The following is a 9,644-nucleotide window of genomic DNA, read 5'->3' as shown; positions in this document are numbered from 1 at the left end:
ATATTGGAGTATACTGTCCCTTTAATTAAAGGGACAGTAAAGTACATTTTTATAAATGCATCAGAAATGTTTCACTGCATTGCTAAATATCTGCATACAAATTTAAATACATTTAACATTGTCATTTTGTTTGTTGCCTTGCAGACCAGGGATTCACTCTTATGAAAATATTTATCTTCATTCCTTTGCTGTGGACATTTAGGGGCAGTTGTAAAATCAATCCTTACGTATGCCAAACAATCACTGTGCAGCATGTAGGAGGGCCAGGGCTCTGAATTCTGAATTGCTGTGGAAGAACTTTAGCCAAAAATGTATTATTTAACTCTGAAAACTAAAGTCCGGTTTCTCGCCAGGCCCCTCCTAAAGAGGGGGGCAAGGAATGTAGCCATCCCTTTTTATGGCAGGCCATAAAACAGCTCTGAAGCCGAGCTGATATGATATGGTACATTTTTACTTATGGGCATTAAAAGGATATGAAACACAAAAAAATTCTTTTATGATTGAATCAGAGCATACATTTTTTTTTTTAAAAGTTTTCAATTTACTTATATTATCAAATTTGATTTGTTCCTATGTATCTCTTCAACAAAGAATATCATGGGAAGGTGTCTGGAGCGCTACATGGCAGGAAATAGCGCTGCCATCAAGTGCGCTTGCAAATGGATATCATTCCTGCAAAACTGCTGCCACATAGTGCTCCCGATACGCGCATGCTCCTGAGCTTACATCACTGTTTTTCATCAAAATATACCAAGAGAATGAAGAAAATGTGACAATAGAAGAGAATAAGAAAGTTGTTTAAAATTTCATGCACTATTTGAATCCTGAAATATAATGTTTTGTTTTATGTCCATATAAGTAACAATATACTGTTGCTCACTCACATTGTGGAACCATGTGGTCTATTTTGATACCAAACATAACTTGTTTAAACATTTTTATGTTACTGGGTGACCAAATATGACAAAGTGATTGTAAAGTTTAATGAATAAGTGCCCAGTATCTAAAAATATTCTTAAAAACTGGGGTTCTTCAATTCATTAAACTTTACAAAGACGCTTCTTTTTAAAAATATTTACCATTGCGTTATGGTAAACCGGCAATCCCCTCCCCGCATCCCCTACTGTATTTAGCAGATCGATGATGAATCCGGCTACCTCTAATCGTTGCATGCCCCCTTTGGCATCCAGCTCGTTGGGCAAGCAATGATTGGAGGAAGCCGGATTCATCATCAATATGCTAAATACAGTAGGAGATGCGCGCGGGAGATCGGCGATCTGTTTACCGTAACGCAAAGGTAAATATTATTAAAAAGAAGAGTAATTGTAAAGTTTAATGAATTAAATTGCCCCTGTTTTTAAGATTATTTTTATATACTCGGCAGTAATTCATTAAACTTTACAATCACTTTAAAACATCTTGCAATATCCTAGAGTCTCTGGAATGCTCTTAGGAATGTGTTTTTTATTATGCCTATTGACCATTAACCAGCTGACAGGTTTAAAACAGAGGTCTGAATCTGGCAATAAACTCAGTCCAACAAAGAAAATAAATTGTCTCTAAATTGTCAGGTATACCTCGCTCATACAGCGGGTTAGGGACAGGAGCCCTGCTGTAAAGTGAAAACTGCCTTAAAGTGAAACAAGGCGGTTTTAGCTTTCTTTTCACTTGCCAGTGTGCTTAAAAACTTCAAATCATATTTACCAGACTATAACACTGAGACACAGATTGCACTGTAATGCTGTAAACAGAGTGAACTGCGCATAACAAAATGGTGCCAGTCACTTTTCTCACAATGTCACAATGATTACTGTTTCAAAATCATTGGAGGTTGAACTTCAGCTCCACAAAGCGCTGTATTAGCAAAGCGCTGTAAAGTGAGGTATACCTGTACTTTTATTATTATTATTGAAAAATTTCAAGAAATACATACAGAATAAGAATTGAAAAGAGAATTTAACAAAGAACTGTTAAGGGTACAGTGTAGTACTGAATATACAGTATATGTCATCTCAGGTACATAGATAAGATAGTTAAAGGGACATAATACTCATATGCTAAATCTCTTGAAACTAATGCAGTGTAACTGTAAAAAGCTGACAGGAAAATATCACCTGAGCAACTCTATGTAAAAAAGGAAGATATTTTACCTCACAGTCTCCTCAGCTCAGTAGAGTAAGTTCTGTGTAAAAAGTTATACTCGGCTGCAGGTATAAAAAAAAAAAGAAATGAAGAAATGAACAGCAGCCAATCAGCATCAGCAGTGCTGAGGTCATGAACTCTTTTACTGTGATCTCATGAGATTTCATTGTAAACTTTCTTAAGCTGAATAGGGAAATAAGATGAGTGTACGTAAGCTCGCTCCTTCCGCTGTCCCGGGACAGACATACTGATTTGCTGCTTAGAAGTCCTTTACAATGGGATGTGGCTACTGAGAAACTTTTGAGGTAAAATATCTTTCTTTTTTACATAGAGATGTTCAGGTGATATTTACTAGTCCGCTTTTTACAGCTATGCTGCAACACTTTCAAGTGTTTAAACATTTGGGTATCATGGCCCTTTAAGGCAATGCAAATAGATCATCTTAAAAGATCATTCAATTATAGGTTTTAAAATTCATCTAAATTCCCAAATGGCACAGTTAAACAGATCTGGTGTTGTAGGTGAAAGAATTCTCATTTTAACCAAAAACAAGAACATCCCTGAATCCGTTCACCTCCAGGATATTATAGGCCTCTTGCTTTTGTATAAAAATGATGCTGCTCTCATGCTCCCTATAGAGACTAAATTCTGTAACCTACAAATACTGCAAATCAAATAGCTGGTTTAGGCACATAGAATACTATGCTGATTTCTTCAATATTTTTAATATTTTTACTACATCTGTATATTATTCTCAGGCTAATTTTGCTTTGACTATTTTAGTATAGCAAACATTTATTTAGTGGTTCATGTCCTTTTGCGTCTGATTCAGGCAGAGAGACCTGAAAATAATAGCCTGCTTGAACCGCTCGAGAAGCAGATTTGTATGTGTGAATTGTAAAAACCACTTCCTCTCCACCTGCTATTTCTGCTTCAAACACCAAATGTTGATGTGTGGGGATAGATTACAGCATCTCCAATTATATTGATCTATGCAAGCTGGTGAATAGAGCCATCAGCCCTTATAAATGATTTCTATAGTTTATTCTTTTTTTTTTTTTTTTTGATTACATATTTGTGTGTGTGTGTATGTATATGTATATATATATATATATATATATATATATATATATATATATATATATATATATATATGTGTGTGTGTGTGTATATATATATATATATATATGAAGCGCGAAACGCGTCAGATCTAGCACCCCTTGCACACCTGTGTTAGTGCTACTCACTTTGTATATCGAATAAAGTCACCTGGCTTCAAGTTCCTGAGTCCTCGCTTTCTTCCTTGTATCATGTATCATATATATATATATATATATATATATATATATATATATATATATATATATATATATATATATATATATATATATATATATATATATATATATATATATATATATATATATATATATATATATATATATATATATATATATATATATTAATATAACGTATTGTTCCGAGTATAGGCCGCACCTGATTATAGGCCGCACCCTTAAAGTTTGGTGCCATTTTTAAGAAATTCAATTTTTAACTTGTATAGCAAATATACACATTAGTAGAATTAGTAGTAATGTAAAGTGTTTTTTTTATTATTCATGGCATTAATAAATTAAGTGTTCACTAGCTTTTGATTCTTGTTGGGAATTCCACAATCCAGAAGACTGTAATTATTGGGCTTGCCTTCCTTAACCCCTTGTCCAGCATGTCACTCCCTGTTCTCCTCCCACTATTTCCATATAACACAGAAGAGGAACAAGTGAGGGGGTGGGGGAGAAACAGGATTTTAAATTAAATTTAAGGAAGTGTGCTGCTCGCTCAAGTTCCCTGCTAACTAATCTATTGTTTTTTTCTATACTTCATTAGCTTACCCTGTGAGTGTGCTTCATCAGCGCTGGAGCACTCAGCAAATGGGACAGGCTATTGAAGCAGAGAAAAAACAATAGATGAGCACTAAAACACAACTTAGGCAAGCAGCACATTTTCTTAAATTGCTCTGTGCACAGCAGGAATTGTGGATGACGCAGCTCTAGCAGCTGGGACTCCGTGACCATCACAGTGGGACCAGCACCATGTGTAAAAGCATGATTGTCAGAGCAGCAATACTTACTATTACTAAGAGTCCGCCTGATTTAAGTACTGGTAACTTGTCCCATGTGTCTGCCGCCGCTTAAGCTGATCGCTGACTTTAGCAGTTGGAATACTGTTTCTCCTCCAACCCGTCCACTTTTTCCTCCTCTATGTTGATATAAATATAATGGTAGGAGAACAGGAAGTGACGTGCTGGAGAAAGGGGTTAAGGAAGGCAATCCCAATAATTACGATCTCCTGTAGGTAGGTAGTGTAGTCAGATTACATCACTGTGCAGTAAATCCGCGGACAAGTATGCCAGTATGTAGGGCTCAGGAAGGACAGCCCCCCCCCTCAATCTGCCGCAACAGGCAACTGGTGTAACTTACCAACGCACCTGATTATAGGCCGCACCCGAGTATAGGCCGCACCCCGAATTTAAAGATTGAAATTAGGGGAAAAAAAGTGCGGCCTATACTCGGAACAATACGGTGTATGTATATATCCTATCTATCTATCTATCTATCTATCTATCTATCTATCTATCTATCATCACCAAGAGGCAGTAAGAAGTGGGTGAAAAAGCTCAGACCATTTTAAAGTATGTTCCTGAAGGAGCTTAGAATGCAATCAATAATTTGCTTGCCCATATAGATTGTCCCTATAAGAACAGATATAAATAAGTGACTTAAAGGGACAGTCTAGTAGAAATTAAACACTTGTTTCAGATAGGGCATGGAATTTTAAACAACTTTCCAATTTACTTTTATTATCAAATTTGCTTTGCTCTTTTGGGATTCTTTGTTGAAAGCTACACCTAGGTAGGCTCATATGCTAATTTTTAAGCCCTTGAAGGCTTTCTCTTATCGCAGTGCATATTGACAGTTTTCCACAGCTAGACCCGGTCGCTAATTCTCATGTGCACTAACTAACCTGATATGAAAATATAAATATTACACATTCCAATGTTCTTCATACAGCAGAATGTTTTATGTATTCATAAATAAACATTTCTACATATATCTGATGGTATTTTGGTACAATATATATTTATACCTATATAAATGTGGAGAACATTGGAATGGGAAATATTTACAGTAAATACAGTTAAGCACTTAATTAAATATGAATATTGCATAAATATAATTTTACATGTTTTTATCTACTTAAAGCGACAGTGTACACAAATTTTCATATAATTGCTTGTAATAGACACTACTATAAATAAGAATATGCACAGATACAGATCTAAAAATCCAGTATAAAACCTAAAAAGTTTACGTAGAAGCTCCCAGTTTAGCATTATTGCAAAAACACTCCCAGATGGGCTATATAAATGGATCATCTACAAAATGTTTATGCAAATAATAATCTAGTTTATAATGTCCCTTTAACTGCAAATGGCACCAAGGCACGCGCACACACACATATATATATATATATATATATATATATATATATATATATATATATATATATATATATATATTTAGAGATATATATTTAGAGATGTATATGTATGTGTCTCTGTTAAAGCCCTTTGCCTGCTTTGTTTTCTACCACCTAAAACCTTATATCTTTGAGCCCTTATAACGTTTTGTGCAATATTTTTTTAAAATAATTTTTATTAGTTTTGTTATAAGTGTAATTATACTTTGTAATGTATTTTTGATGTGTTTAGTGACACTTTTATTTGTTTCTTAAAACAGTTAACCAGAGCTCAGAGGACGCGCTAACCCGACCCACGTCCATTTCATTTACGCTCAAGCGATCGCGTTAACGTTCAACTTTTAATACAATGAAAACCCAGACAAGTTCCAACACCCACGATAAACCTCTTATCGTTGGCTCTCCACTCATAATCTGACCCTTAATGGGGAATTCATTTTATGAGATTTATTTCCTTTTAAAGATTATTGTGACACATTTTCCTTTCATTTGAGGGAGAGAAGGTGTCCTGACTAGTAAATGAATACAGAAGCAACCTTCAAGGGATATCAAACAGTGCTCCTTTGGTTAAAAACAGACATGCCAAATGACCACTAAATACATTAGAATTGCACGCATTCTCCAAATGTATTTTATCTTTACTACAGCTTTGATACAATAATTTTTATTAACAAATGACTCAATATTTTACTTTCATCTTAATCTATATTTTAATGTTGTACGTATTTTTTATAAACTGATATTCTGTATTCTATTAGTTGTATATTGTTCTATAGTTTAATACTTATTTTTTATGCTTTTTCATTTGATATCTTATACTTTATATTTTTTAGTTCTAGATGTTATGGGTTAACAGGTGCATAATAAAACGACAATGCACTTACTCTGAATTTCAATTAAGCAGTAGATTTTATTTTCTGGCAATTTTTTTTTCTTTCTCCCATTTTCCGGCCCCCTGTATCATGTGACAGACATTAGCCAATCAGACTTGTATACGTATACCCTGTGAGCTTGTGCAAATGCTCAGTAGGATCCCCAGAAAGTGAATATAAAAAGACTGTGCAAAATTTGATAATGGAAGTATATTGGAAAGTGTCTTACAACTGCTGCTCTATCTGAATCATAAAAGTTTATTTTGACTTGAGTGTCCCTTTAAATCTACTTTGTTTTCTTGCATAATAAGCACTTATTTAGAAATTCTTATTGTAGCCCTTCCCCCAGTGTGATGAGAGCTGACATGTTTGAAACTTAGCCTACATTGTGACTGTTCAGAGCATGAGTAAACCTGACTCCCTGTTTATCTAGTCTATTCACTTTATAGTAAGCCAGCTCATGCCAATTCAGAAGTTTTATAACATCAGGCTAGAAAGATAAACCTTCCTGCTGAGGCCTTAGTCTCCTTGTAGGGCCACAACAGGAAGTAATGAACAAAAAGGTAAAATCCATTTAAAATGATGAATAATACATATTGCAATGATTTCTTACTAAGTATAAGCCACTGCCTATGTTATGTTTTTTATTACAACAATGAAACACAATGTTTAACGTCGCTTTCAGTAGTTTATTGCTCCTGTGTAAATTAATAGTTTTTTTTTTTTTTAATTCTTTTACAGAATGGTCCAAGGTATCCTGCGTCCTGTTCTTTGATTGCTCGTTTCTTCCTTTATTAGAATGCTACTGGATTTTCATTTGTGGATTAATAAAATGGTAAGTTACACATTTTTGTTTTTTTGCTTTCATTTGAATGAATCAGTGATGAGCAATCAATATGACTCAGGAGGCCGCATACGATCTCCTTGTGTAATCATAAAGGAGCAATAATAAAATGTTTTATTGTGCTAGAGCATATTGCATGCATACACATAAGGTCAGTTCCAGAGCAGCAATTCACTGTTGATCCTGATCTGCACAAGGCAGGTGATTGTCGCGTATGCAAATATGCCACACTTATGCTCAGCTTTGGACCAGTAGTGCATTGCCAACTCAAAAAGGAATTTATGAATGTGCTTAACCCCTTAGTGACTGGACCTTTTTTTCAATTTTCTTACCGTTGAGGACCAGGGCTATTTTTACATTTCTGTGGTGTTTGTGTTTAGCTGTAATTTTCCTCTTCCTCATTTACTGTACCCACACATCTTCTTATATACTGTTTTTCTCGCCATTAAATGGAATTGCTAAAGATACCATTATTTTCATCATATCTTATAATTTACTGTAATTTTTAAACAAAAATATAATGGAAAAAATGGAAAATAACTTTTTCTAACTTTAACCCCCAAAATCTGTTACACATCTACAACCACCAAAAAACACCCATGCTAAGTAGTTTAAAAAATTTAGAAATACCTGAGTTTAGAAATGCCCAATGTTTACATGTTCTTTGCTTTTTTGAAAGTTATAGGGCAATAAGTACAAGTGGCACTTTGCTATTTCCAAACCATTTCTTTTTTTCAAAATTACCAATAGCTACATTGCAACACTGATATCTGTCAGGAATCCCTGAATAACCATTCACATGTATATATTTTTTTAGTAGACAACCAAAAGTATTGATGTAGGCCCAATTTGGTTTATTTCATGCCACCATTTCACCGCCAAATGCAATCAAATAAAAAAAAATGTTCACTTTGTTTTACAAACTTTTTCACAAACTAGGTTTCTCATTGAAATTATTTACAAACAGCTTGTGCAATTATGGCACAAATGGTTGTAAATTCTCTGTTCAGAAATAGCAGACATTTATGGCTTTGGCATTACTTTTTGGTAATTAGAAAGCGATAAATGCCGCTGCCACCACACTTGTATTATGTCCAGCAGTGAAGGGGTTAATTAGGGAGCTTGTAGGCTTAATTTAAGCTGTAGTGTAGTAGACCACCCAAAGTATTGATAAAGGCCCATTTTGGTATATTTCATGCCACCATTTCACCGCCAAATGCGATCAAATAAAAAAAAAAAAAATCCTTTAACTTTTTCACTAACTTTAGGTCTCTCACTTAAATTATTTACAAAAAGCTTGTGCAATTATGGCACAAATTGTGTTAAATGCTTCTCTGGGATCCCCTTTGTTCAGAAATAGCTTGTAGGGTTAATTTTAGCTTTAGTGTAGAGATCAGCCTCCCACCTGACACATCCCATCCCCTGATCCCTTCCTGAACCTTCTCGATCAGCTCTCTTCCCTCCCCCACCCCACAATTGTCACCGCCATCTTAAGTACTGGCAGAAAGTCTGCGAGTACTAAAATTAAAGCATATATATATATATATATATATATATATATATATATATATATATATATATATATATATATATATATATATATATATATATATATATATATATATATATATATATATATATATATATATATATATATATATATAGAGAGAGACATGCGCTTCATAAGATATCAGATATATATAAAAAAAATTCTGCAGTGTAGGTTCCCCCCAACCTCCACGACCCCCCCCCAAACAGTCAATACAGTAGATTTGCATAATCAACAAATGCATGATAAGAAGACGATGCAATTGCACTTAGTCTGAACTGCAAATGAATAGTAGATTTTTTTAAATAAATTGCAAAGTTATGTCTATTTCCACTCCCCCTGTATCATGTGACAGTCATCAGCCAATCACAAATGCATATACGTATATGCTGTGAACTCTTGCACATGCTCAGTAGGATCTGGTGACTCAAAAAGTGTAAATATTAAAAGACTGCACATTTTGTTAATGGAAGTAAATTGGAAAGTTGTTTAAAATTGGATGCTGTATCTGAATCAGGAAGTTTTATTTTGACTTGAGTGTCCCTTTAAGCTCCCCCCTCTTCCTATTTGCGGCCATCTTGGGTACTGGTAGCTGCCCAGTTTCTAATCAAATCTATTTTTTTATTTTATTTTTTATAACCCCATTTTTCTGTAATGTAGCTGCCCCCTCAATATCCTACCCCCCTCAATATCCCCC

General features: G+C 34.4%; 1 protein-coding gene across 2 annotated transcripts in view; it reads left to right on the top strand.

The window, feature by feature from the left end:
• The window catches only part of CNST (consortin, connexin sorting protein), a 405,923-nt gene that overhangs the window by 29,383 nt on the left and 366,896 nt on the right, over positions 1-9,644 (top strand). For both annotated transcript variants that reach the window (XM_053711046.1, XM_053711045.1), the window contains exon 2: positions 7,296-7,389. The gene's annotated coding sequence lies outside the window, so the exon portion shown is untranslated. The remainder of the gene's footprint in view (positions 1-7,295; positions 7,390-9,644) is intronic.

The sequence above is a fragment of the Bombina bombina genome, chromosome 4 (assembly GCF_027579735.1).
Source record: "Bombina bombina isolate aBomBom1 chromosome 4, aBomBom1.pri, whole genome shotgun sequence".
Taxonomy (NCBI): domain Eukaryota; kingdom Metazoa; phylum Chordata; class Amphibia; order Anura; family Bombinatoridae; genus Bombina; species Bombina bombina.
The sequence above is the reverse complement of the archived record's forward strand: the minus strand, read 5'-3'. Positions and strand labels throughout refer to the sequence as shown.